Source organism: Melanaphis sacchari, unplaced genomic scaffold, assembly GCF_002803265.2.
Source record: "Melanaphis sacchari strain LSU unplaced genomic scaffold, SCAv2.0 Contig254_pilon_pilon, whole genome shotgun sequence".
Classification (NCBI taxonomy): Eukaryota; Metazoa; Arthropoda; class Insecta; order Hemiptera; family Aphididae; genus Melanaphis; species Melanaphis sacchari.
The window spans coordinates 364,038-369,643 of NW_020271128.1; positions in this window are offsets into that span (position 1 = coordinate 364,038).

Genomic DNA, 5,606 nt, shown 5'->3' on the forward strand with positions numbered 1-5,606 from the left:
ACAGTACTTTTAAATAAGACAATTTATTTACTGTACATACTACATAATCAGTTTAGTAAATAAATTCCAATTTAAAGTATTTTAAACTTTAGAGTTTACTACTCTAGAGAACTACTAGAGTATTTAATACATAAGGACACACAATTTTTACACAATTTAGCTTTTAATTAAAATGCAAATAACTAAATTTTGCAAAAAAAAAAAAAAAACCAAAACCAAACTGACAAAATAATTAAATTTAAACGTGTAAACTTGTAATCATTTAATTATTTTTTTTGTAAAATATGTCATAAAATTGGTATTATTAAAGCGAAATATCTTACGATACTAAAAATTAGATTCAAATAATATACATGCATACATATATACATCTTAATTTAAAATATTTCTTTCATTTTAGTGATTGAATCTAAAATGCTAAAATGTAATGTTCTTCCTACATATTATGTACATCATAATTCTGTGAAAGTCTTATAAAATGTTATTTAGATTGATCGAGTTTTATACTCGTATATTAAATAAACCTAGACTAACACTAGAATAAAAATGAAATCTTAAATCTAATTAGGTGCTAATATTTTACTAGGTTCTTGAGTAAAACAATATAGTTGAATCATTTATGTCTATTCTTTTAGAAGTAAAATAATAGCTTTAATCAAGTTAAATTATTTAAAAATATTTGAAGTCCACTTTTTAGTTTAACGTAACTAAATAACACTTTTAGCGTTCTATCGATAACTTAACTAAATAATCCAATTATTAAAGTAAAAATTAAATTTAAAATAAGATATTGAGTATTTAAACAATAATATTACAGCAATTAATTAAGTAATTTTATAATTGTGTAATTTATATTATAAATAAATCTAATATTTGTGTATTATTATATAACATAAAATACCTAAATTACCAAATTTATAAATGAAAGGTAACAATAATTTATGATAATACACTTTGGACTAGTTATGATTATTTTACTTTTTTACAAGTAGTTTTGTATTTTAATGTGTAAATAAAATAGTCATTTTTACATAGCAAAACAATACTGTTAAGCAGACAAATAAAATAACATTTTTTAATTTTATTATTTTTAAAATAAAAAAAAAAAGGTAAAGCAAGTACCCGCAATGCTGTAAACCATTATATTGGAAAAGCTATTATCATATAAAATAAATAAACATATTCCTAGAAATTATAATAATAATTATTTATTTTACTGTTAAAAATACAGTACAAAATATAAAAAAGGCATTATCATAAAATTAATCTTGATATTTTAAAAATTTACAATGTGTTAATACACTTATAATAATATACAAAAAAGTTTCAAATTCCAAAACACAAAGTTTTAAAATTCTTTTTGATTAACAATAAAATACTTAGCTTAATCACTTCCTTTAAGTATTGAATTTTGTCCAAATTTTAACTTGAAATGTTCATAAAAAAAATATAGTTTATATATATTTAGATTTTTGGTTCTAGTATATTATTTAATATTATATTCATTAAACATATTTTTAATTACATTATAAAAATAAATGTTTATAGAAAATGATAATGATATTAACATACAGAGTTCAAAGTATTTTTGATCATTTGTTTTTTTTATAATAAATCGCTGTTTTACGTGTAAATTATTTTGTCAAAATGTATACTTCATTAGTGAAAGTACACTCATTTTTATTTTTATTCTAGAAGTAATAACTTTTGAGAAATTATATATAACATTTTCTACGTTTGTAACCTAGAACCCAGTGTACAATTTTTATCAACATTTATAGGAAAAAATAACTTACATTTTTAGATTGACATCTCAAACTTACTTTTTAGTTATAAGTTTATACTTGAAACTTCTTTCAAAATTGAAAATCAAAGATTATTTTTGACTGTTTATCATTATCCAGACACAAAAATAACATACACACACACACACACACACACACACACACAAACAATTCAATACATCCATGACTCTGCTCAGAATCTTAAAAATAATGATTAAAAATGCAATATTAAGTTTCTTCAATAAATATACCAAATGCAATATATTTTGTGTTGATATATTCATGATTAGTAAACTAAATAAAGCGATTACTTTTATTTAATATTTTAAATAAAAAACCATATTGTTTCTTTTATATTATAAAATTTATTTTTTAACATATTGACGTATAATATAGTGATTAGTAAGTATAAAACGCTATTAAACAATTTAGTAAAATATTTTATTTTTGAAACTAAAATTTACACATTTACAATATAAATAACAATTATTACAATATTTTCTTATCATTTTACAATTTCATGGTAATTTTTTTTTTATAATTTCAGATTTTCTTAATTGTTTATGTAATCGTACATACTTTTATATTCAAACCCTCCTCCCTTACAATATATATATATATATATATATATATATATATATATATATATATACATAATTATTAAAAAAGACGCGAAAAATGAATTATAAGAAAAACGAGTCATCGCCCCAACTTTAACCACTGCTTCAACGAAAAAAATACAGTTTTTTAATCAAAGTTTCAGCAGCCTATATAGATCGCTAAACATGATTGTATAGAAATTTATTTTATTTTATGGTGTCCGGAAAGTGCCCGCCCTATTCAATAACGTTGGTTGAAATTTTCACAAATAACTTACTATGATTACCTACTTAAATATAATATAATAATAATAATATCACAACAATACGCTATTCTTTCGCCATTGCAATAACTATATTCTCATCTTAACCATTACTGTTATATTATTACTTTTTTTCTCAAATTTCGCTACCACCGTACAACAGAAACAATAATGATGATGATGATGATGATGATGATGATGATTTTGTTATTTTTGTTATTATTATAACTTTGCACAATGCATTTATACGCTCCACTAGAAGAGTAATCTTGAGGGGATTAAGTATGTTTATAATATATTTTATACGCATACTACGTGGCGTAGTTATTATGATGCGATGAACCGACGCATTTATCTTCGCAGAAACTCGAGCATGTGAGACCAGAGGAAAAGTTTAATTTCGATTATTTTACCAGCAGTTATATTATGCTCCACGACTCTGCTTATTTAAAAAAAAAGTTTCATGTATATGTATATAACCAGGCAGTAATGACCACGAAACAACGATCAAAGAGCGTACCCATAAATTATAATAATGATAATAATAATAATATCGTATAAAATGTTTGTAAAATATTTAAGCCATGCATAAAATAATAATAAAAATATATTATAAAGGACTTTCCTACTAAAATAATATTACATATAACGATGTTGGCGATTAAAAATCAACTGCGCCTGCATTTGACGGTACGATCACGATTTTTCGTTCGAGACGAAATTCTTGGTATGTGTGTAATATTATTATAGCGGCTTCATATTATATACTTAAAAATATCACATTTTATACGCATGAGCGCATTATAATCAGAATACTTATAAATGTATAGAAAACACAATGTTTTTTTTTTTACTAAAATATAATAATACTCTTATAGATATCTCTGTATTATTATTATTGCATACCTAATATATTAATATCAGTTATTGATTTGCAAAAAAAAATAGTTAATATACACATAACATCTTAAAAACAATTTCATATTAATTTAGATTAATGTTCAGGTATTTACATCATGAATCTATTCACATTATTATTAGGTATATCAATATTTACTTAGAAGTTAATAACGGCAAGTAATTTAATAATTATACAAGGTTTGTTAGTCACGAAATCTGATTGAAATCAATGCGATTATAACTCGAGAATATTTAGGCTAGATATTGATTCACTAAGCAAATATATATTTTAATATATTAACTCCGAAGTAGTGGACTATATAATTTATTGAAAGTCGATTTGATTTGGTTGCAAAATTAAGACCGTAAATGTATGATCAGAATATATCCATAATAATAACAAAATACAAAACTATATTGATGATAATTGATAACAACTTGTGATAATATAAAATGTGATACATCTGATCTGATACGACTTGCGGTCGAGTTGACTGGATCACTTCCACGTTCCCGCCGGGATTCGTGTATCTGTACCAGATATAAACCGATTTAACGACAACAATATCAATGAAGACCTGAATACTGCATCACAACATATGACGGACGACGAAAAATAGCAATATTGTGTCTTCGTATTGGTAGAGGGTAAAGGTGAAGTCGTCCATAAATTTTCGGCATGCGATGGACGACAATAAATTATTATAATGGCCGTACCGAACGCAATGATGATTATAAAATTGTGACAATGCAAAATAGTGAAAAACCACGCGGTAAAAAAAAATAAAATAAAATCGAAGGTCAAGCACGACTTGGACCGAATGACGAACTTACTAAATAATTTGATAACAACTTGACGCAAAATAAACAACAGATCTCGAACGCGACCAATGTGCAGCACCGTTGAGTGTACTAGCGACAACCGGATACTGAATTTGGAATTGCAGGTATTTTCTGCAAATTAACTGTGTCTAAACAACATTAAAAAAATAACTACTATATAATATAATATAACATATTGTGGGGTTTGGTATACATAGGTAGGCTGACAGACTGTCAACGTTCAAAATTATTTTTTGAATAAAATTAATAATGATTTACCTATAATTGAAATCAAATTTCATCCTACCAATTATATTTCGAAATATACTCAACACCCTTACTATATAGCAAAATAAGGCTGATTTCGTATATTTTTACGAGAATTAACGATGTACGATGTGTCTGTATTAACTCATATGTTGGTATTAGCTAATTATAACACAACAAAATACGAAATAATATTAATATATTTTGATTTATTGTAGGTGAAAATTATTTTAACCTATAGTATTACTAACGAAAAACTAAATTATTCTTAACAATATAAATTCAAATTTAACTTTTCCATTTTAGTAGGTTATTGAATGACGAATTAAACTTGATACCTATTACATAGAAATGTAGTAACTTAATATGTTCCTTTTAGTAAAAAAAAACAACATAATCTTAAAACCAAAACATTACGTGCTATGTTCAACATCTAAAATTATTTAAGATCTTTGTTGTAGCGAATTTGAAATATCTCATACATAATATTGGAGTATGATATACACTACTATAACAGTGTGTTAAATTAAATTAATACAACGATTATGATTCAAGATAAAATTTGCGATTTACCGATTTATCATTTATTTTGATTTCTGAAAATATATGTATTAGGTATAATTTGTTTGACTTAATCGAATTAAAATCTTCCTCGATATTGTCGATTGTATCTCAGAAAGACACATTTTAATAGGAATGCTTATAAAGTGAGTAGATTAATACTTTCTATTGATATATTAATCACGTTCCATAGAGCAATGTATACCAAATTATTTTGGGTTTTTTTTAATCGTGACCATTAATGCCTGATTTTATTGATACAATAAAGTTTATCTATACGAAAGTACTATGGCAATAATATTTTTAGAACGCGAAATAAATCAACAAAGTGTGCCTTGAAAATACTATCCTATATGTTCGTTTTTAGATCCAAATTGCAGTGATATTATTATTATTGTTGTTATTAAAAC